A 25,710-nucleotide genomic window follows, 5' to 3' on the forward strand; every position below is an offset into this window, starting at 1 on the left:
ATAAATAAATAAAATAAAATAAGTATAAGTCACTTATACAAGCTTAGGATCATGGCTCACTGGTTTGTAAGAAACACATTGGCACCACAAAGAGTGGTGACCAATTTGCGTATTATGTATTTTGAGGTATTTTTCTTGTATTAGATCCTCTAAACTCTATCAACTTCAGAGAAGGAAAAGGGTGTGTATCAAATGATATAGCTTCCTAATCACAAAAAGAAGGTTTGTGTACCAAAATACCTTAAAATATAAAGTTGGCTGAGATTTGATGATCCAGAAATTCAGAATCTATGACAGTATGTCAAAGGAATAAAAGTAAACAGATTACTCATACAAAAGAAAGAAAATAAATGAGCATATTGAAAAATGCACAATGTTTCAAAGTTTAAATAAAACTACTTTAAAGCAGAATGAACAACTCAGCATATTTCCATTAAGGTAGCAATAGCAATAAAAATCCGATGGCAGTACGTTAGGGTAAATAGTGAGAATTTTGGGTTGGGAATGTAGCTTAGCAGTAGAGCACTTGCCTAGTATGCATGAAATCCTTAGCACCATATAAACAGAAAAAGCTGGAAGTGGTGCTGTGGCTCAGGTGATAGAGTGCTAGCCTTGAGCAAAAAGAAGCTAGGGACAGTGCTCAAGCCCTGGGTTCAAGCCCAGGACTAGCACAAAAAAGTGAGAATTTTGTATTGTTTAATTGTTTATTTGCTTACTTATTGTGCCAGTTGTGATGCTTGAACTCAGGGCCTCATGCTCTTGTTTACCTTATTATTTATTTAGCAAAGCCATGGCTCCACTTCCAGCTTTGTGCTAGTTAAATTGTCCCCATTGACTTCAAACTGAGATCCTCAGATCTTAGCCTGCTTAGAAGCTAGGATTACAGACACTGGCCACTGGTGCCTAGGCCACTGGGATTATGCATGTTAAATGACATTATAAATTGGCTCAAATTTTTTGCAGTGCTTGTTGTAACAAAAGCTACATATTGTTGTTCCCTTTGACCTAGTACTTTCACTTTGGGAAATAGACTCTTTGAAAATAATCTAAAAGCAAATAAGTAATTTGTTCCAAGCTGTTCATACAAAGCTGTTTATGAAGTCTATCTGAAAATAACAAAAATGCCCAACAATAAGCTATTGTCCAGTGGAGCTACTGTTTCATATCAAGTAATACTAGCTGACTATTAAGTTTTATGGAATTGTCAATGAAGACTCACATTTAGAGTAAATAATTAAGTAGAGTACAAACAAGACCCACATGGAAACCTGATTAGAATTATATAAATACATATTTTTGTGTATGTATTGGAAGACACTGGCAGTGTGAGAAAGGAATTCAGACTTGTTGATATACTGAGGAACTTTGTGTTTCAAGGTCTTTACATAATTTATCTTTTTTAATCTTAGAGCAACCTTGCAAGTCAGATATTATTTATCCAGTTTCTATCCAAGAAATCAAGAAGCTTGACCATGATCACAAGGCTGGGAAAGAGCAAGCTGGAATTTGAAATCATCTGTGATTTGAAGTTCATGGATTCCCAGTACTTATATTGAATATATTTTCTAAAGGTTGTTGCTACTGTTGTTTTTCTTTCTTTCTGTTTTGTTCTACCCTCTTCTCCCTGTAGTACCTGGCACTGAATACTTGCTAGACATGTGCTTTATGACTTTGGCTACACTCTCAATGCTTTTGCTTTATTTTTCTGATAAGGTCTTGTTCTAGCCTCAAATTATGATCCTCCTATGTCTACATAGGAGTTGGAAATACTAAGTGATTACTACCATACTCATGTTGCTTTTCTGAGATAGAAAGTATCTTGGGAACTTTTCCCTGGCTATATTTGAACTACAGTCCTCCTATCTGCACTTCACAAATAGCTGGCTTCCATATATATGGCTATTCCTAAATGGATTGCTTATTAAAAATGTCTTCCTAATAGACACAACCTTTTACAATTTTAGAATATTTAACCTTATTTCTACTTCTTGCAGACATACTTCTTACAGCAGTAAATCTTCTGCATGTGGATATATTTTGTATTTCTAGAAACTTAACAATCTATAGAAACTAACTTTTGTAGGAAACATTTTGTAAAATATTAAAATTTTAGCTGGGTGCTGGTCACTTACCCCTATAATCCTAGCTACTCAGGAGGCTAAGATCTGAGGATTGTGGTTTGAAGCCAGCCTGGGCAGAAAAATTCCCATGTACTTTTGTCTCCAATTAACCACTCAAAAACTAAAAGTGGTGCTATGACACACTAGACAAAATCTGTTGTTGTTAAGTACTCATACCTAGATATTTTGACTATTTAAACTTCTATGAAGGTGCTCAGAGAATTCCATTTGGAATTGTTCACAGCTTAAATGTAAATAAATCTATATATTTTTATTTTCTATCTTCTTTAGAGTGACAAATGACAACTCCTTAAATATTAGAACAGAAAATTTCCAGGGAATCGTGAGGCTAATCTTCCTTAGGGGAACAAGAACCTAGCAAGCCTTGCTATAGAAAAGCTTAGAAAGAATTATGCTATTTTGAGATGTTAAAGATTAGTTATTGGACCTGGCACCAGTGACTCCCTCCTGTGATCATAGATACTCAAGAGCCTGAGGGCTCAGATCCTCAGTTCAAAGCCAACCTGAGCAGAAAAATCCCCAAGATTCTCCAATTAACTAGCAAAAAAGCTGTAAGTGGAGGGAAAGCTCAAATGACAAAGGACCAGCTGTGAGTAAGAAGGCACACAGAAGCATAAGGCCCTGAGTTCAAGTCCCAGTATCAGCACAATAACTATTATAATGATAATAATTATTATTCTCAGAATGAGCAATAAGAAGAAAGTGTTAGGTTTTTTAAAGTAGGGAGCCAGTAAAGGAGAACGCCACGTGGTATTCAGGCAGGAGAGAAAGTTTATTACCGAACTGCTGGCCTGTGGCCAAGATGATCCATGGCTGGAGAGAAGGGAGAGAGAGAGAGAGCAACCCCCACCCAGCCCTGCCTTATATCTAGGGCAGGGGCAAGGGGTGCGGCCAGGTGGATTAGGATGTGACCTCAGGGAAAGGGGAGGTAACTGCCTCCAGATCTGCAGGTTACCCAGGTAACTGGGTGGAGACTTAATGAGGTGGGGGCATCTGCAAGTAGCCCTCAGGGAGAGGACCTTACAGAAAGTAGAAAACAAGGATTCTGAATCCATGAGATGGTGCTTTCTAGAGCCAGTACTGACTGCACCAAGAAGGTAGGAAACTGCTGGAAAACTCAAAGAAATGAACACTGAGAATAATCACGCTGTGAAATCAAACCTAGTTAAGGAGGAAATAACTGCAAGGCACACATAGAGCTGTTACTTTTCCTACAGGAAGGTCTGTAGCAGCAGATGTAGTGGAAGATTCTCCCTTCTTCTCTTGGCCTGTCTAGGTTTCAAGCATGCCCTTTGACAGCCAGCCAGTTCACAAGACAATCACATACACACATGGAGAGTTTGTGGTTAAACCCTGTAATCTCTGTCAGCTTCTCACAGCACCATAATTTGTTATATTGAAAATAAGCACCTCATCTTGAGAAACTAGTGTTTTGTTATGAAAATATAGCCTTAAGGCAGATTTCAAAGGACTATTCAAAAAAAGGTACATATTCCTGCTGTGTAGACTTCACGTGGGTATCATTGAAATGTTCTTATATCTTCTGGGTTCTACAGTGACCAGTTCACTAAGCATGAAAGATCAAATAGTAAACACAAATTAAACATTATGGTTGTGCCTGTCTCTCAAGTGCAGACCACATCACCAACTTATAAAATCCTCCCACATAAATGCCATCCTTATTCATGATGAAGCGGCTACCAGAAACTCCATCTTCAACAATTCACAAAAATTGGTGGATGAAGAGCATCTGACTCTTAATCTCAGTTCTAGGAAGACCTTAGGCAAACTTTTATATCAGTCTGGATGTTAGTTCCTATGTGAAACAAGAATTTGGTTACCTGTTTTTTAGAAAGCTGGTAGCTCATGGACTAACTTCAGCCTGAAATGTTTTGACAGACAATTCTCTTTTTTGTGTATCTAACACAAATGTTACACAATGTTACACAAATTTGGCACAATGTTGTGTCACTAACATTTAAAATTGTTGTTTACTAAAACCAATTTCTGGATTCTCTTGAAAAAACAAATAGGCAGAGCTGTCCTGTATTCTCTTTTGGCAATAATCAGTTGGAATTGAGTCTTTACTGCCCCCTCTTGGCAGGGATTGTATTCTCTAGGAAACCAAACGCCAGCAAACCAGCCTCACTCTGTGCTGTTTGATGCTAAGAGCACTTGGAATTGTATTTTATGGTCTACAAACTTATTAGGATTATTTCAGTTCTGAAATTCTACGAGTCTCCTTTGCTTAGAAGACCAACATAGAGAGGTAGAGAGTGAAGGAGGTAGATGAAGTGAGATAAAACAAGATGAAGACTTCTCTGACTATGAGAATAACATTTTTCTTTGAAAAGACATCTTTTTTTGTTTTGTTTTGTTTTTTTGGCCAGTCCTGGGGACTGGACTCAGGGCCTGAGCACTGTCCCTGGCTTCTTCTTGCTCAAGGCTAGCACTCTGCCACTTGAGCCACAGCGCCCCTTCTGGCCATTTTCTGTATATGTGGTGCTGGGGAATCAAACCCAGGGCCTCATGTATATGAGGCAGGCACTCTTGCCACTAGGCCATATCCACAACCCTCGACAAGACATCTTAATCCTTTCAAAAATTTGATTCATAATTTCAGGCAGAGTACAGGGTGAGCAAAGCACAAATACCACTCATATTTACCAGGTGATAATCAATGAAGGCAAATATTGAGGCATAATATTAGCTATTGCATGCATTTTTGTTATTTTTATAACTTAGTATGTTTTCACATTATAAAATCATCTCTGCTACTTTTATAATATTTCAAAAATCTAGGACTGGGTAAAGTGGCTCTGGATTAACATCATTTCATTCATTTTCTAAGACTATTATTGTGTGTGTGCGCACTCATGTGCGTGCGCGCACACACACGTGTGCTTGTTTTTCATTCATAGCTGACACTCTGCCACTTCAGCCACATCTCCACTCCCATTTTCTGTTTAATTAGAGATAAAATCTTCTCATATTGTTTGCCCAGGCTGTCCATGAACCATGATCCTCAGATCTCAGCCCCCTGATTAGATAGGATTATAGAACTGAGGCTTTGGCACCCACTTATATTACCCTAAACAGTATTAGGTTAACACAGTATAACATTGAAGTTTGAATTTTTAGGGAATAAGAATACTAAATTTCAATTGATTATTGCAAGCATATTTTGAACACTTATGTTCTATTAGAAACAACAAGTGATACAAAGATAGATCCAATAAATAATAACCTGTGATATGGAAATAATATAAACATATATATGACCAACAAAAGGCAAAATACTGCTGTGGTAACAGAAAAGTACAAAATATAATAATGTCAATGTCTATAATTCAGAAAAGCTGGCAAGTTGAAGGAAGTACAGAATTTTATATTTTTCAACATGATGAAAAAGAAAATATTTTACAGGGTACTGGTGGCTCATGCCTGTAATCTCAGCTTCTGAAGAGGCTGAGATCTGAGGATCACAGTTCCAAGCCAGCCTGGTCAAGGAAGTCTTGAAGAATAAGGCTGACTCAAAGTGATAGAGCACTAGCCTTGAGCATAAAAGGTACAGGAATAGTGTTCAGGCCCTGAGTTCAAGCCATACAACAAAAAGGGAAGGTAAGGAGAGAGGGACAGAAGGTGGGGGGGGGAATTTTGAATTTTCAGTTATAATCATTAATAATGCCATTTAAAACAGCAAGAATTGACTACATAGAAAATGGGTGGGGTTAGGTAAGATAGAGAACAATGGAAGGGATGACCTCACTCAAGATACCTTGTACTCAGAAACTGATATGCTAAATTCAATAAAATCATGAAATGACAACTGAGGCTAAATTGCTTATCAGAGAAGTATGTGTACCAGATTGAGTATACTTAATTAAAATTGTTCAAAGACAAAAATCACTATTATAAATTCAAGTAGAAATCAGATTTCCCTCTCTAATCATTATTATAGTAAAATAGATAGCATTAGTTTATCATAGCTTACCAGATAAACATTATACTGTGATCCAGAATTCAGGTTACCTAGAATTCCAATCAATTACCATAGATAAAAATGCTTGTTTGAAAGATTCTTATTCTCACATGGTTACAAACCAGCCAGAACATGATTTCAGTAGAATATGTATAGTACTTGAAATCAAAATGATCATGTCCAAATATATACTGGTAACAAAAATACCTTTTTCTTTTATTTAATTTAAAAATGATCATTGGTTCAGTTCTGAAAATATTTTGCCATCATAATTTTTGTTTGTAAACTCTTATGATGCCCTAGATAACGTGTTCCCAAATGAAATGACAATTAGATGCTATATATACAGTTTACAAGAGTACATGTTATTAAGTTACCATTGTCTTGCAAATTAATACTTGCTTTCACTTTTGAGGTAAGTGACCAAAGGGAAAATAGAATCAGATGTAAATATAAAAGCAAATATAAAACAAAAAGCAAACAATTTTGTGTCTATCTTTCTCTAGAACATTTTCCTTCTGTATTTAAGAAATAGCTTTTGATCATTAAAAAAAAACTGGTTACATTTACCACAGGATCTTTATTTATCTAAAAGATTTAGTAGAAATGGGGATACTAACCAATGGCTAAAACGTATCCAATAAATTTGATCTTTAAAATTTACTGTCAATTTATCCAAGGCAGTTGTCAGCCTAATCAATTCCTTTGGTGGATCAACATTTCCATTACTAAGGAAAAGCATGCACCTCTGAGCTGTATACTATTCTCTGCAGACCAAAAAAAATTGGTTGCCATGGTAACTGCAAACCGTGCAGATTCTGTCATGACCGACCCAGTAGCAGTATAATGGAAAACATCTGCCTGGAAATCACGAACTGGCACAAGGTCTTGGAGAGGAAGTATTTGAGAGAATTTAACCTTCAAAGATTTCCTCAATTCTGATCCCAGACTCTCCCACTGCTTACTTTTATAATGTTGCTACTCTTACCAATATTGACAACACACAACAAAAAGGAAAACACAGAAAGGAAATGCAATGTTTTATTCATTGTCAACAGTACATCTTATAAGGCACTCAGTTTTTAAACACAACCCTTTTAATATAAAAATCTTTGCCAGATCAAAGAAAAAAATCAAAGAATAAAACAATCATTATTTGACCGAAAACAATGGTCTCAAACTAAAAGTTACATTAGAATTATATACAAAGCTTGTTAAAACACGTTACTAGTTCCCAGCCCCCGGTTTCTGATAGGATCTGTGTTTCTTAAGTTCCTAAGTGATTTTGTTACTGCTGACAGAGGACTCACATTTTGAGAAACACAAAACTAACTTGTGAGTTCAAAGACTTCTAAAACCATGATAACAATAGAATCTTGAGAGGAACAAGAAAAAAAAATAGAAAAACAACCTTAATTCTTATTGCAAAGCTCACTTAAATAATAAACACCCTTCTGATTTCTACATCTGATCTTGCATGGGAAATCACTTTGAAAATACAAAACCTCAGGTATCAAAACCAGAAATTGGATTTTTGTTGTTCTTAGATGGAAACCAGTATCTGGATATTTTTGACTAGCAGCTCAAATAAACACCAAAGCTAACCTGTTTCTCTTTGGGAGTTACTGATTGGGATGTGTGGTCACACTGCCCTGTACAGTGATCACCCATGGAACTCGCTTTGAGAATCTAATCATTGCCCTAACACCACAGATCTAGTGGATCTAGATGAGACCAAGAAATCCTAAATTTTATTTCAGTTCTTGTTTTTATTTGGCAAAAGTACATACATACATCGCTCTTCAAAGTGAGATATTTGAGACATCCTTTGAAGATGGATGAGAAAAATACTAAGGCTCTTTCATCTCTTTTATGCTGTTTCTGAAAACTTGAAAAGGCATTGAACTTTTCACACAGTATGCTTGTTAAAATATGACCACAATTGGAAGCAGTAATGTGGCATTTGCTCTGGGAGGGAATGCAGTCTTCAGCTTAGAGATATTGGTATCAACTTTATCCAGCCAGGATCATTACAACAGAGGGCAGGCACAGCACATTGTACTGACTGGTTGACTTAAGGAATCAGCCTCCTGAATAACTAGGATAATAGGTGTGTGTGTGGGGGGGGGGGTTTAGCCTCCCCTGTCCTGCAGGAGAGACGGGAAAGCACACCCCATGCAGATGAGTCCAGGAAGAGGAAATAGGGGGCTGACAGACTGCCACCCAACCCTCCTCTCTACAGAGAACAAACAGGCAGCCTGGAAGCAACTCGTTTATTTATGAAAAGATCTGTTCTTTTACACAGGTTGGAGGGTGGCGGAAGGGGAGGTGTACGTGCACCTACATAGGGGCTGTGATTTGATGCCTGAGCTGTCCATCAGGGGTGACATCACAGGACTTCCCCCAGGGGCGGTTGTCACGCCCCCCCCCAGGACCACCTCTGTGTGCCTCTGTGTTCATCACCCGGAGCCATCTTGGCACCACGTGGTCTGAGGCGGGAAGCAAGGCTAGCAGCCACGTGGTCCCAGGGCTGGGAAAAGGGGTGGTGCCAGCTAGAACCGCCTCCTGATGATGCAAGGCGTCCGGGTGTGCCCCACAATAGGTGTGAGCCACCAATGCCCAGTGAACTTATGAATATTTTTCCTTTGTTGTTGTCAGTGACTTAAACCTACAGAAAATGGACTAGAGGCTTAAAAGTAAGTGCTATTGGTTGAAGATAATAGAAATCATGTGACCAAAAGTGTGTCTCCAGAATATATCATTGCTAACACATTAACTACTCCTGGTGGAAGTTATTTCCAATGTTAATGAAGAAAAATAATCTGCCCAGAAGTTGTTGAGAAAAACAAAAAACCAAATACTAATAATTAGTAACTCTTTTCTGAAAGAAATTTAGGAAGTTAAAAATGAGTATTTTAAAAAAGGATAGTCCCATCATTATATAAATTTGTGGTTGAATGTGTATACATTAAAATAATAGGGAATCAATTTTTCTTACCTTAATTAAAAATCATAGAAAGGGTTCTAGTGAGCTATGAACTTTTTTCTGTTTATGAGGAGAGCTGAGGAATTGAACCCAGAGCTTGGGACATGTTAGGGAAGCTCTCTACCGCTAAGCTACATTCCCAGTTCTTGAGCTTTTATATAAACATAACACCTAACTTAAAAAAAATTGATAGGTGTCAATGAAGACCAAAACTTGTTTGAAGCTGGGTGCCAGTGGCTCACACCGGTAATCTTAGTGATTAAGGAGGCTCAAATCTGAGAATCACAGTTCTAGACCAGCCCTTCCAGGAAAGTCCATGAAACTCTTATTTCCAATTAAGCACCATGAAGCCAGAAATGGAGCTGTTGCTCAAGTGTAGAGTGCTTGCCTTGAGGTGGGGGTAGGGGGTGGGGAAGAATCTGTTTGAATTTGAATTTCAGTAAAAATAGACATCAGGTCTGTTAATGCTTCTCATTTGGACTCACTAGGCCCTCCGAACGGAGAGAAATAAAGTCTATATAAACCATTCCAGCTATTTTCTTCTGTTAACAGCAGTCAGATTACAGGCAGTGTTCCAGACCCCAGTAAATGTTTCATATTATATTACTGATTAGCAGATGATTTCATTTTACAGTTTCCTAAATTGTATGTATTTTCTCAGTATGATACAGGTAAAACATTCAGATTCTCATCTGGGAACATCACTCCTCTGAATACCAATATGAATTGCCTCAAATTTGCTGAGATTACCTATAAAGCACAAGTGATGCTCATTGATGCCTCAAAAAAGAACAATATTTTCTTCAACTATGAAAAACATCGAAGCCTTCTTAAATCACCTGTAGATGTCTTTTACTGAGGTCCCTAATTTTCTTTATTGGGTGAGAACCTCAAATAAACATTCTACCAAACAGAAAAATATACCCTCTTTAAGGGGCTCTTTTACCTTGGTACCCTAGTTCATGCTTTTAATCCTAACAACTCAGAAGACTAAGATCCTGGATCAAAGTTAGCCAGTCAGGAAAGTCAGTAATAATATTATCTCCAAATAATCAAGAAAAAAAAAAGCAAGAAGTAGAGCTGTGGCTCAAGTGGTAGAACACTAGCTTCAAGCTGAAAAAGCTCAGTTACAGTGATTAGGCCCTCAGTTCAACCCCAGGAATAGCAAGAGAAAAAAGAAAAGAAAAAGAAGCTCTTTTGAGTTGTTGACTCACAACATATACAGTTGAGGTGAAAGAAATTGTAGTAAATGAATAGTCTATTTACCTACTCTTTAAAGATCACGGAATTTCTGCATGTTCTTTTTTTTTTTTTTTTTTTTTTTGGCCAGTCCTGGGCCTTGGACTCATGGCCTGGGCACTCTCCCTGGCTTCCTTTTGCTCAAGGCTAGCACTTTGCCGCTTGAGCCACAGCGCCACTTCTGGCCGTTTTCTGTATATGTGGTGCTGGGGAATTGAACCCAGTGCCTCATGTATACGAAGCAAGCTCTCTTGCCACTAGGCCATATCCCCAGCCCTCTGCATGTTCTTTTGAACCCATATGAATATACCACAGTGATTCAGAGTTTAATAATATTACTTAGAAAACCTTGAATGTGAGTAACCTGGATTCTAGAAAATTCTAAGGCTGTTTTGAAGAGTGTAGAGTGTACAGCTAAAAGAAAGATTAAAAACACAATCAGTTCTATTTTGAATAATCCTATAACAAACCATTGAATAATCCTATAACAAACCATCAGTGAACCATTGTCACCTTCTACAAGCTCCTTTGCTTTCATTCTTTTGCCTTCTTCCTTATCCTCATCTTGTCATTCCTTTCTTTTTAGGAAGCTGTGATGAGGTTAGAATTTGTTTTCCTTTCCAGAAACATCTTATTATCCATTAACAGAAATTTAGTCCCATGAAGCACTAAAGTATGAGTTATAAGAGCAATGGGTCCTGAAGCAGTTTGTTGTCTGTTTGTTTCCCCCCCTTGGTGCCCGTATGGGGACTTGAAATCAGGGACTGGGTGCTGTCCCTTAGCTTTTGTGTTCAAGGCTGGTACTTAAGCCATAGCTCCATATAGAGCTTTTTTTAGCAGGGGAGAGGGTAATTAGACATAAGAGACACATGGACTTTCTTATCTGGGATGGCTTTAAACTGAAATCCTCAGTAACTAGAATTATACTAATTAGGATTACAGTGCCAGGCTTCTTAAAGCAATTTTTAGAAAAAAGGGATAAAAACGTTTTTAAGAAGAAGTCAGAACAGTGATTTTCAATAATCATCATAAACAGGGATTTTGTTAAAGAGGTGGATTTGGGAAGTGGGATACGACATTTTTATATTTGTGTGTCTATGTGCTCACGCACACATAAGTCCTAGGGTTTGAAAGGACAGTCTGAGCTTTTTTGCTCAGAACCAGCGCTCTATCACTTGGGCCACACAAATAGAGCAACAGCTCTACTTAGACACTTTTAGTAGTTAATTGGAAATAAGAGTCTCACACACTTTCTTGACTAAGCTCGCTTTGAACCTGGATGGCTCAGATCTCAGCCTCCTTGAGATATGAGGCACAAGCCATGGATTTCCATTGATATTTTGCATTTCTAACATCCTCAGAATAATGTATGTGGGACTGATTCAAGGAAAACACTTACAGAGACAAGAGATAGACCATTCTATTTTCAAATGCATTCTTTCCTTAACTAAAGAACATTAATGAGCCATTTACTACATTCCTTCCTACTTTATTTTGACTGTGATTTTATTCTACAGATGATTTGTACAGCATTGGAGAAAGCACACCTATCCTTCGATGTCAGTGTTGTTACAGGCCAGTGTAGTGTGATGTATCATGGGTAAGGCAGAAACAAAACATTGCTGTGACTCTCTAAATGAGATAATCATGTCACATTTGCTGAAACCAATAAACCAAAGGACTATTTTCTAAAGCATCTCCTTAATTCCAGAAAATCTATGAGATCTTGTGTTCCCAAGTTACATGACATAAAACCTCCCAATAAAGCCTCAAGTGAGATTCATTGTGATAAGTGCTACAGTGAATACAAATGATCACAGAAACAGAGGGGGAAACTATCCTGCATGCTGAGAAGAGTAAAAGACCATAGGAAAAAGGTTTGAGTTAGACCTTGAATGCCCAAGGGCGGTGCTTGTTGGAAATATCCTGGGATATTGAGGTGCTGCATAGGAAGGACACTAACTCAAAAACCCTTGTCAAGGCAGTACAACTCTGCATAAGACCATGCTATTCACAGGAAGCTAATTGAGCAAACAAATGGGGTGGGCAGTACACCCTGGTTTTATTCCTAACACATTATAGTCCTGCGTTCTGATAATTAAGAACTTAGGTTCATATCCTATATGATTGAAAGGGGATAAAAGGGGGATAAAAGTTTATACACACAAACAAAACTAAGACATTTGGCCAAAGTAGAGATTTGCCCCCAAATCAGTTCTCAGCTGATGCTTTCTCACTTGAGCACTGTCTTCAGTCCCTAGAACAATTATCCTTAAAAGTGGAAATGATCATGTCCACCTTTATTTTTGACAGAAAATATTCTAGTTGTCATACTGCTCTTGGGAGATGGTAAAATTTTCACAACGTGTGGCCTAGTAGAATGCTTTTAATGTTGCTAAGGGCGTGTGCACTGAAGGGCATGTGTGAGCCCAGCAGCCTCTACTTTCTCCTCTCTACCTCATGGCTATTGTGGTGAATGGTTCTGCCACAGTAATAAGCTGTCTTGCCACAGGCCCAAAGCAAAAGTGGTCAAGGTTGCCTGTGGCCTACATTTGGACCCAAACAATCATGTCCTAGAACCTCCCAAACTGAGAGCCTAATAAATATTTTCTGTTTGTGAGATGATTTTCCTCTGGTATTTGTCATAGTGACAGGAAGCTGATGATTACAGGGTTTGAATGGTAAGTTTTAGATGTGAACAGAGCAGGTGAGAGCAGGCCATGTAAAGAACTCAACAGAAACAAGGGTATGTGAGAAATGATGTGATCCTATCTAAAGTGACCCGTAACTGGAATGGGAATCAAGTGGATTCGAACACAAAAACACAGGTATATGTTATGTAGACATAAAATATCCTACTCTATGCACTCACCCTTTTTTGTTGTTGCTAGATCTGGAGCTTGAACTCATGGCCTTGGGATTTTCTCAGCCACAGTTCAACTTCCAGGTATTTCTTTTTGTTTGTTTTACTTTTGTAATGGAGATAAGTGCCTCATACACTTTCCTGCCAGGGATGGCTTCAAACTGTGATTTTCTAAATTAAGCCTTCTGAGAAGCTAAGATTACAAATAGGAGCCACCAGAGCCTGGCTCACACTAACTTCTTAAAAGGTCATTTTTGTAAAATAAGGGAAGTAGGAATGAGTTTTGCAGTATTGTTAGCCCTAGGAAAGATGCACACTGCTGCAGGATTTTGTGAGGGTGAAATCAAGCAGGTACCCCAGAAGCATCTTAAACATCTTCTATTGCCTAAAGACACAATGTTTTCACTATGAAATTCGAGACAATCTTTTGGGATTTTTTTTGGTAGTATCTACACATGCAAGGGATGCATGTCCCATGCATGCACACCATCTCAGGGACAAATTTTACACACTGCTGTATCATACCCTTGTTACAAAAAAATTCATTTGGTACAATTTATGAGCATTTTTCTTGACTTTGGAAATAAGTAGGTATGACCTTTGAAACCCCCAACATACCCCAGAAACTTACATTCAAGAGTAAGCTCCACGAGAAAATAGGGATCAGTGCTTCTGAGGTCCTGAGGTAGATGCTTTCTATGAATACTCTATTTATATATTTGCATGTTCTTTGTCTTGACATTGGCATAGATGTAAAGAAGCCATTCAGGTCAACATGTTTTAGCACGGACCCTACTACTGGCAACCATGTTGTACTTTTTGCTGCTGCAAATAAACAAAACTTTTCACTTTGTCTCACGAAGCAGTAAATATTGTTCTAATTAAACTTTGACCTTTAAGTTATATCTTTTCATATATTCTATGTGGTTAAATGGTAAGTATAAATAAACTACTGAGCATCATCCTAAAGTGTGGAGAGTTTCTTCAGGGAAAGCATGTGTGTGATTGTTTTTAGTTAGGAGCAAAACAAACATCTTTTTATTTTTATTTTTCATGGCAAACCATTTTTACTTAAGAGAATGACTGGCAGACAAACTGTGGTTTTTCAGATCTGGGTATTTGGCAGGCAGTTCCTTGAATAGGAAGAAAATGAATCCATCATTTCAAAGAAAACTGTCAGTGTTTGTTGCCAGTGGTAAAATTTGAGCTTTCAAGCACAAAAAAATATAATTTTGGAATTTGCTTCTACCTCCATTCACTTGAGAGCTTTCCACCATCTGAAGGGTATTCTCAGACATGCTGACATTAACAAATGTGATTTTTAAAAAAATTGGTGAGATGGAATTATGTAGATCTTGACTTGCATGATCTACATAACTCAGTGAATGAACTTTTTTTTTTAATTCCTCCAAAACAAAACTGCAAAGAACCAACAGCCCCCTCAACAAGTGGGCTAAAGACTTAAAAAAAGAGACTTCTCTGATGAGGAAATGAGAATGATCAAGAGACATATGAAAAAGTGCTCCATGTCACTAGCCATAAAAGAAATGCAAATCAAAACAACATTGAGATTCCACCTCACCCCAGTAAGAATTTCCTTTATCAAGAAAACTAACAATAACAAATGTTGGAGGGGATGTGGCCAAAAGGGAACCCTACTTCATTGTTGGTGGGAATGTAAACTGGTTCAGCCACTCTGGCAAGCAGTATGGAGATTCCTCAGAAGGCTAAACACAGAGCTACCCTATGACCCAGCAGCCCCACTTTTGGGCATCTACCCAAAAGACCACAAACAAGAACACACTAAAGCCACCAGCACAACAATGTTCATTGCAGCACAATTTGTCATAGCTAAAATATGGAACCAACCCAGATGCCCTTCAGTAGACAAATGGATCAGGAAAATGTGGTACATATACACAATGGAATTTTATGCCTCTATCAGAAAGAATGACATTGCGCCATTTGCAAGGAAATGGAAGGACTTGGAAAAAATTATATAAGTGAGCCAGACCTAAAGAAACATGGACTTTATGGTCTCCCTTATAGGGAATAATTAGCACAGGTTTAGGCAAGTCACAGCAGAGGATCCCAAGAGCCTAATAGCTATGCCCCTATGAACTCCATTTTATGAATAAACGTTTTTTATATGAACAATACATGATGTTTCCAAACAATGCATTGGAAAACCATGCATTGAAGGCAAAAGAGAAAAACATTTTCAAGGATCAGAGGCAAGACTTCATTAGTGTCTTTCCAATTTGCATATTAATCTTAAAAATTACCTGTAGCAATATTTGCAAGGGTAAAACTATAGACGATAATCTGCAATAAACAGTAAAGACTATTAACATATGGCCTTTAGCAACTCTGTCTGAATGAGGCCAACTTTTCTTCCTCTACTTCAACCAAAACAATATATTTCAGTACATTTAACAGAAAAAGAATTGAGAATTCAGCTACCACCTATTAAAAGTAAACATAAGAGATTTAGGAAAAGCTAATTATTAACCAAAAATAATTTATAACATATTTTAGATTCTTTAATAAATGTAAGAAATACTTTAAAATAAAAATGTTACAACTATCAGTTCTAATTTCTCGTGCAACTAATACATTCTATGTAAATAAACAATGCAGATCCTTACTTGTACTTAAAAAAATTTATTGTGAAAATGAGATACAGAGGGGTTTCAGTTACATAAATTGGATAATGAGTAAGCTTCTTTTTGAAGTGTTAGCCCTTCAGCTCATTTTCTCAGTTTTTCCCCTCCCCCTCCCCAAGTAGTACAGTTAATTTGCAACATAGTGTCCAGTGGGTATAATTGCTTAATTACCTGAATTTTCTGAAACAGGACTTTGTGTTTGTATGAAGGGAAGGTCTAACTGGAGACAGACTAATGATTTCTGGCACCCAGAAGCCAAAGGTGAGCCAAATTTCAGATTGACAGGACAGGCCCTTGACAAAAATTACCTCAATTTATATACCAGCTTTGAGTTTCAGGGTTCCCAAGCTCCTTGAAATTCTGAACAGCTGGCTAAGGTTTGTGTGGATTCTCATGACTTCCATAGGATTCCTCACTTGCAGGAATAACTCCCTCCCTGCATGGCCTGAACAGGTGACACCCAAGCCTTTAACATATGACCAACCTTGAGAGTACATTTTACTCTCACATCATGACAGGTTTATATAACAGATTTTTCCTAATTCAAAATTTCAATTAATAATGATCTCAGCACTATAGGCTAATCTATTGTATGAGATTATGAACAAAATGAAATCAGCATCTTAAAATTACTGCTGAATCTGAATAAGATTTTTTAGTGCTGTTCCTAGGGCTTAAACTCAGGGCCTAGACAATGTGTCTGGGCTTTCTGCTCAGGCTAGCAGTATACCACTTGAGCCGAAGCTCCACAACAACTTTTGGGCAGTTAATTGGAAATCAGACACTTGTGGTCATTCCTACCATTGCTGGCTTAGAACTACAGTCCTCAAATATCACCATCCAGAGTAACTAGGGTTACAGGTATGAGCCACCAGCACCTGGCCTACATCAGATTTTTAAACAGAATGATACCAATGTTGTGATGCTGAAAAAACAAGGAAAGACTTATCTTAAAAAAGCATAAACACATACACAATTATTTTTTTTAAAAGACTGTATTGTTTCAAATATCAAATCAAATTCAAAAGATGAATTAACATGGGGGAACAGAGGAAAGGGACAACATTCTAGGGGAAGTAAGGACAGAACAGGGGTGGAAACTTCTTCAGTGCTGGTGGTTGACAGATGCCATCTGTGCTGCTTCTGGAAATGCTTCAATCCTGGTCATCTGTAACCTGGCCAAATATCAAAATAAAGGAAAAAAATCGCTTTGGAGCTTGAAATAAAGAACCCATTTTGCACGTTTCTTATTCAACTTGTTACCTCCTCCCTCATTTTCCCCCCTCTCCTCCACTCCCCATTTCCCTCTTCCTCCATGAGTTGTACAGTTGGTTAACACCAAAGAAATGTATTCACTGTATTATGGATGAAACTGTAACCCCTCTACTTCACTTTGACAACAACAACAATAAGAACCCATTTTGTGTGCTTAGACACGGATATACCTGTAATTCCAGCTAAGATTGGAGGCTGAGATTGTGAAGGATCAAGGTATCCGGGGCGGGGAGGGGGGGGCGGGGGGCAGTAAATTAACAAGGATCCATCTCAATGGAAAAGATGGACACGGTAGTTCAGACCTATCATTCTATTGTCTTTGGAAAGTATAAGTAGGAAAATTATGGTCTAAGCAAACTTAGAAAAAAAATATGAGACCCTCAGAAAAAGGAAAAGCAAAACAGTATGGAGGTGCTGGGAATATGGCCTAGTGGTAGAGTGCTTGCATAGCATACATGAAGCCCTAGATTCAATTTTTCAGTACCACATATATAGAAAAAGCTGGAAGTGGCACCGTGGATCAAGTGGTAGAGCACTTGCCTTGAGAAAAAAGAAGCCAGGGACAGCGCTCAGGCCCTGAGTCCAAGCCCCAGGATGGGCAAATAAAAAGAGAGAGTGGAGAAAATTTTCAAGTAGAACAGCACCTGTCTAGATGCCCCTGAAATACATTTCTAAAATACAAATACTAAAATACATTTCTCAAGTGGTACAGCATCTACCTAGAAAGCCCCAAGTTCAAACTAGCATATAACTAAAAACTCACAAACAAAAAATACCTTCCATAATCATGATTGTACTCCTAGCTTCATTATGAGGCTGAGATCTGTGGATGTGCTTCTAAACCCACACAGAAAGTGCTAGAGAGTGTTATCTTCAATTAGTTACCGAAACTCTAGAAATGGAGCTGTGGCTTAAGTGCTAGAACATTAGCCTTACCAAAAAAAGCTCAAGGACGAAGCCCAGGTGGTGAGTTAAAGCACACAAGTCATCTAATGAACACATATACACACATTCCCTCTCTCTTTCTCTCTCTCTCTCACTCACAAACAAATGTTTTACAATGTTCTTTCACTAAAGAAGCTTAGTATTACAAATAAGAGTAAAGACAGCAATTAAGTATTTCTTAAATTTCCCAAATATTTGTGGTTATTCCAAAGGAGAATGTTGCTCCTGTCTCTAGGGGAGTTAAATCTCCCTTCACCACAGATCTTGTGTAGTGTTAAAAGCAACATCCTTTGAAATAATTTATTTGAACCAGCAATGAACATTCAAAACAATCATCAATAGAAAATAGTCCTAACAAGGACTTTCAAACACCAGGACTTTAAATTGGCTAACTGTACTGTAAATTGTAGAAAAAAAAATTAAAAGTTCACATTGACACAAAATTATGCTTTTTCCTTTCCTTTTTATTTTCTGATATTCCCTTCCCATGTTTTTACCCCTGCTATCACTGTATCTGATCTTAGTACTCAGGATACTGTGTATATGTGTATTACAACCAGGGAAGGGAAAGGGAATGCCAAAATTGAGAGACAAAGGATAAAAAGACAAACCATTCCAAAAGTAATACTTACAAAACCATTTGGTGTAAACAACTGCACAACTCATGGGGAGTAGAAGAAATGGGGAAAGGGGAGGTAGGGGAAAAATGAGGGAGGAGGTAACAAGTTGGATAAGAAATATAGTTACTGCCTTACATATAATACTGTAACCCCTCTGTACTTCACTTTGACAATAAAGAAAAAAAAAGAATGAGTCCAAACAACTGGAATTTCAAAACGCTATCATTCAGGGGGTAAAGACACGATAGAAATACAGACAAGAATAAATAAGAATGTGTACCTTGCAGACAATGATGCGTGACAGGCATTGAGGACTCATTCCAAGTCAGCACTGGAGGGCATCAAATTCATCTGTCCACATGGAACTTGATGGAGACATGGACTCAGGATGAAGAAAAACTCAAGTTTTGAAAAAAAATATAAATATACATATATATTGTATAAGAGATCTCATTATCACTGTATTTTTGCAGAAAAACAGAATTATAAAGTATGAGAAATTAAAAATTGGGCAAAAGCATGTTGAATAACCTCTTGGTGAATACTTAATGTTTCATAATGAAAAATGTGAATGAAAAAAACCTGGCAGTAGTAGTGTTTGTGTGTGTTTGGGGGAGGGCACTGTGCCCTTTGAGGGTAAGCAAAATACATCCATGAATGCACTACTGGTACACACAAGAGAACTCAACCCTCCATTTCAATCCACTGCTTCTATCTCCATGGCAGTTCCACTAGAAGGATCTCTCTACACTTCTCCTATTCTAAAAACTTCCTTAAAGGAGAACTTAAGGTCAAGATGAAATCATTTGTAGGTGGAAGAACTGCATCAGATGCTCCAAAACTGTCCAGTTCTAATGGCAATACACCAGTGAACTGCAGCCCTCAGTAACTTCTCCCACTTCACAGGTAGGCATTCTAAAGTGGTCACCAGCCACTGTGGGGTAAAAGCGGCTCTAGACATGGGAATCACCACCAATCCCTTTCACCAGGCAGCTGCTATCTCTTCCCATTCAAGTCACCAGCAACAACTCCAGGATGTCTCCATGGTTTTTTTTTTTTTTTTTTAGATGTGATTGTACATTTATTGGAAGGGCCAAAATCAAATACAAATACAATACTCTGTTATCACCAAATACTATTGAAATATGGAGCACTGGGAACTTCTTTCATGGTTGGTGGGAATACAAAGCTGTGCAGAATTTTACAAATTAAAATACTGTTGTTGTAAGATGCAATAATCATTCCCTTGGAATTTTACTCACAAAAATAAAAATCTTACATCTACACAAAAACTTGCACACAGATATTTATAGCAGCTAATCCTTAATTTCTAAATTGGCAGAAACTGAGATGCCCATCAGTAGGGGAGCAAAGGAATAAATGATAGCACAGTTGAACAAAAAAAAAATGATAAAACCATGAAAAAAAACATGGAGGAGACGGAAGGGCATATTTCTAAGTGACAGAAGCCAGTATGAAAATGTTCTGTATGATATAATCCCAATTATATGACATTTTGAAAGAAGCATGTCTAGTCACAATGGAAAAAAACAACAACATTGGTTTCAGATGGTAGGGAGGAAAAGAGAATAGGAGAAGTGAAGAGAGATTTTTAGGGCAATTTAAAGTATTGTGTATAAAAAACTAATAGTGGATACTTACTATTACACATTACATATAACCCTATGTATCTGGTTTAATATAGGTCAATGTAAATTTAACCCTGGTAACAAATGGTCTATTGTGTTGCAGAATATTGATGGGGGATAAATAGGTGGAACATCAGAAGTCATCTGGGGAATTTCTTGCCCCCCTCTTAAAGTTTGTTGTGGTTGTAAGCTGCTTCCTAAATTCAAGTTTATTAAGAAATTGTAAGAAAAGAAAATTCCTTCCAGAAACATGTAAGTAAAAGTGACAAAGATTTTGAGGAAAACTATAGATGTGGACTAAGTGAATCACTATCTATCTATCTATCTATCTATCTATCTATCTATCTATCTGTCTGTCTGTCTGTCTGTCTGTCTGTCTATCTGCCTATCTATCTGACCATCCATCCATCCAGTCATGGCCTTCAACTCAGGGTCTGGGTGCTATCCTCTCTCTGTGCTCAAGGCTAGCACTTTTCCACTTGAGCCATAGCATCAATTCTCAATTTTTCTGAGTAGTTTATTGGGGATGAGTCTCAGGAACTTTTCTGTCCAGGCTGGCTTCAAATGGCGACCTTCAGATCTCAGCCTCCTTAGTAGCTAAGATTGCAGGATTGAGCTGCCAGCACCTGGCTATTATTATTAGTTATCATCATTATTATTATTATTAGATTCTTAAGAGAACTGTTTGGTGTGATTTTTTTTTCAAATTTTTATTATCAAACTGATGTACAGAGAGGTTACAGTTTCATACGTTAGGCATTGGATACATTTCTTGTACTGTTTGTTACCTTGTCCCTCATGCCCCCCTCCCTCCCCCCCTTTCCCTCCCCCCACCCCAAGGTGTTCAGTTCTCTTACACCAAACAGTTTTGCAAGTATTGCTTTTGTAGTTATTTCTCCTTTTTTACCCTGTGTCTCTCAAATTTGGTATTCCCTTTGAATTTCCTACTTCCAATACCAGTAAACACGGTTTCCAATATACTCAGATAAGATTACAGAGATAGTGTAGGTACAACCATAGGAAGGTGATACAAGAACATCATCAATAATAGAAACTACACATACACATAGGACGTTGCTATCTCTTCCCATTCAAGTCACCAGCAACAACTCCAGGATGTCTCCATGGTTTTTAAAAACCATCATTGCCAAGAGAGTCCAGATTGCACTACCCCCATGTGACATGAGTCACACGTCAAGTCTCTAATTTTACTAGGTAACTGGATATGGAGACTCATGAACATTTCTTCTTGGACTGCCTTCTACCTGTGATTCTCTAGGTCTTAGATTCCTGATAGGCTAAACTTATGAGCATGAACAATAATTGCCTGGCACAACTGTGTTTTTGCAAGTTTGAAATGACCCTACTGGCAAAGACACCCAAGACAACTATGAAGAACAGGCTATTTTTGAGGCGAGCACTTTACCACTAGGTGATATTCCCAGCCCCAGAACAGTCTGTTTTCCCAAATGAAGGCTCTGAACACTTCTCACAGCTTCCAACAGTATCAAGACTTTGACACTATAATCAAATTGTACCACATGCACCATTAAAGTTACCAAATGGTAACTTTAAAATGTTTCAAGAAGTAGAAAATAAAAAGAGGCATGTAAAGGAATTTTCAAAGCCTAGAGGAACGGTGCACAATGGCCATGTCAGCATTACAGTAAAAGCTTATGTGGAAGCATGATGAGATTGGTGACAAGCTTGGCTGCATAAGAACGTGCTCTAAAAAATGTAAAACAGAAAACTGCCCAAATAATAAAACAAGTCATAAAAATAGCACCAAATGTCTGGATATTTCCTTTTTGCAATGGGACTGCATTAGTCTTTCCTTCCATTCATTAACACATCTGACGTAAGACACATGTTTTCCTGCATAATTACTTAATGGGAAATGGGATAATACAGTATGACAATAGAAATTAGTTTTGAAAAATTCCAAATACCGTATATAGAAGTAATCACATCCCATCTGATGATGTAATTTGTGAATTAAAATAGGTACCTAAATGTTAAATTCAGAGTGTAGACCACTCAATCTGCATTTCTTCTATACTCAAGAAACTTCTGTCACACTTCTCAGAGGCCTGCTTTATGGATGTAGAAATAAGCAAGGATGGAAACACCACTTGGATTTAAATTCATCAGAAACAAGGGCCACAGACCAGGGAAGGCACATACTGCCTATTTAATACCTTGAACCCACCCACAAATTACCCATCAAGGCACAGCTCTCACAAAGCTCTGAGGAGACAGAGAGGCCGAGATGGTGTTCCTTCCTTGAGAGGCTTCTGGGTCTGTGTTCATCTATAAACAACACAATGGACAATCATACCACAGGTCCCTAGTAACTTCAATACGTGCATTCTCAGGCTCTAATAAAATTAAAGGTATACTGACAACACAAGTATAGATGACTGCCAGCTCTACATGTCTTCAGATACTACTTATGCTACTGTGCACAGCACTCCATAGATGTCAGGTGTCTGCCATGATGTTTTTCACAATTATGCCATTGCCATATGTGAGACATTTTAAAAATGAAACCAAGAAGACAAAAAATAGATTTCCTTGCTAAAGGAATTGGCTGTAAAGCTGACCTTGAAATTCTGACCCCCTGAAAGTAATATTCAAGAAAGTTTCTATAGAAAAGTCAATCCAAGAAAAATGTGTAAAAATAAACATAAACAAGAAATGACACTCTACCTCACTCTAGTTACTCTCGCATGGTGGATGATGCCAACTTATCTACTTCCACCACCTCAGAGCAGAATGTGCATGCTGGGAAAGACTGTCACATTCACCTAGAGTCAGGACTGGGTGGGAAAGAAGACATTTCTCAGAAGCAGGGCTAAACTCAGATGGACAGTGTGATCTGAGCAGAGGGAAGGACCAGGTTCAAGCCCCATGCAGGATGAAGGGAATCAACAAAATTGAAACATTGAACATCGGTCTCTCAGAGTTTCTTGTGAGACTTCTTCAAATTCCAGTTGGCCCTTCATGGATGAGAGTTCTGAATCACTGCATTTAACAGTATATGAAAAACATATAGAGAACAAAAACTGGATCTCTAATGAATATGCAGACCATTCTTATAGGTTCTAGTCTTCACTAGGAAAACTAGGGAAATAAGCAATTATTGCAATGATTAAATAATTTTAAATAACATCTTAAAATAAAGATGAGCAGGAATCATACCTTTTTGTGGCTCTAAATCCCACAGCACACAAAGGCATAAAAATGGAGTTGAACAGGACTCTTGAAATGCACTCCCTTCCAAAGGACAGTATTATAGACTTATTTGTGGTAATCTTTTTTGAGGTCATCTTCATTGTTCAACCTCACTTCTCATATCACAAGCCTGTGAAGAATGGGGGCAAAAAACCCACAGAAACCAAAATGCCATCAGTCTCTTTGTTCCACAAGGCTCTTCAGAAGCTTCAATTAGCACCCCGCTTGTGGGAGACATAGAGAACTGCAGGATAAGGGATGTGTCTTCCTATACATTCATTACCTGAGCTTGGAATATGCATACAAGGGACATGACCATTTCAAGAGACATTAGTTTGAACAGGTGGTCAACCTGTGGGACTTGGAATCTACAGGTAATGCTTGTCTGGCAGCAGTTCTCGGAATCTTCACTCACATGGAGATAAGCTAGAAGGTAACAAAAAATTGGCATGAGATATGTTGACAGCAAAAATATGGTAAAATAAGATATGATAAAATCTCTTCTGTTTTGAATCGTTGTGACTTCAAATCATCCCATTCACATCATACTTGATATTTCTCCACAGAAAGCAGGCTGTGGACTCACAGTTCAGGCACAGACTATGTGTACCACAAGTGGTCTTGCATCCTCTCATATCTGCCCTAGAGTCAGAGGTCCCCTGACTTTTCCATCAATACTAGTAACTACTCACCACAAGCAACCTCCCCCAGTAGTTTTATTTAATGCAGTGATGCTACATGGGATAATGTTTGTAACAGAACTGCTTTATTCTTTCAGTCTGCCCACTACATTACAATATTCAGGAACTACAACCCAAGGAATGAGCAGTGTCGATGTTTTTGACCTGCCTCAGGCACATTGTCAATATCTGTAGGCCAGGACAGATGAGACTGAGGATCATTAAGTCTGAAGCCAAAATGGGATATACACTAAGACACTAAAAACTTATAACACTCCATCTGTATGCTCCAAATGATGCCACAACTTCTCTCTCAAGTACTAACTCAAAGGGAAATTCTACCCTACTTTGGGGGGACGGGGGCTGTGGGGCTTGAACTCTGGACCTGGGCACTGTGCCTGAGCTCTTCAGCTCAAGGCTAGTGCACTAAGACTTGAGCTACAGAACCACTTCCAGTTTTCTGGTAGTTAAGGAGGTAAGAGTCTCATGAACTTTCCTGCCCAGGCCAACTTTGAACCAAGATCCTTAGATCTCAGCCTTACAGGTAGGAGCCACGAGCACCAGCACTACTTTAAAATGAAAGCTCATTATGTTTTATGTTTAATTAATTTGTTATACTTAAATAAATGCATATATATATATATCATACTAGGTTCACAGCCAAAAATATTCTCAAATCAGGAACAGCCCCTATCAAGATCTTACTACTTGCCCTACATTTCCAGAGGATGGATCCTCCAGCACAGTGAACTTAGGTTGTAAAGACAGGAATCTATGGGTGATGTAAAAGACCTCACTGCAACAGTGGCCATCACATCAGGGCATTTTTCTCTAGTGTCATCTCCTAGAGACATTTTTTTCAATCTCTTCCTCTCCTAGCTATGACAATGCTAAAGCACCACAACCACTGAGATGTGCCACTGCAAACAGTCTAGAGACCAAGAGACATAGCCAGAGTACTGGAGGCACACTCACATTTCTCATGTGGAAACCACTTGTTTCCTCTTTCTCACATGGTTAGGATGTCTGCAATGAGATAGTCCACGGATGTTTGCAATGTTCACTATGCAATGCAGGCCACTCATTACAGCTCCTTGAAATGACAGAAACATTCAAGCAACCAACACAAGACCTGTGAAAGAAGCAAGAATTACATGATGTTTAGCTGTAAAAGCAGGATTTTAGAATGTAGTTCAAATGGTAGAAACCTCTTCGCTACAAACCACAAGACCATGAATTAAAACTCTAGCACTATTGTGAGGAATGGAGGGGGGGGAGCGGGAGGAAGGAAGGGAACAGACAATGAAATCACAGGAATAAACACAATAGCAAATACAACAGCTCACCTGTGGTGTTGGAGGGGGGGCAATAAGAGAACAGGAAGAAGCTGTGGGAAAACATACCTGTGTGTCCTTGGCACTTAATATCTC

This window comes from Perognathus longimembris, chromosome 4 (assembly GCF_023159225.1).
Source record: "Perognathus longimembris pacificus isolate PPM17 chromosome 4, ASM2315922v1, whole genome shotgun sequence".
NCBI lineage: Eukaryota > Metazoa > Chordata > Mammalia > Rodentia > Heteromyidae > Perognathus > Perognathus longimembris.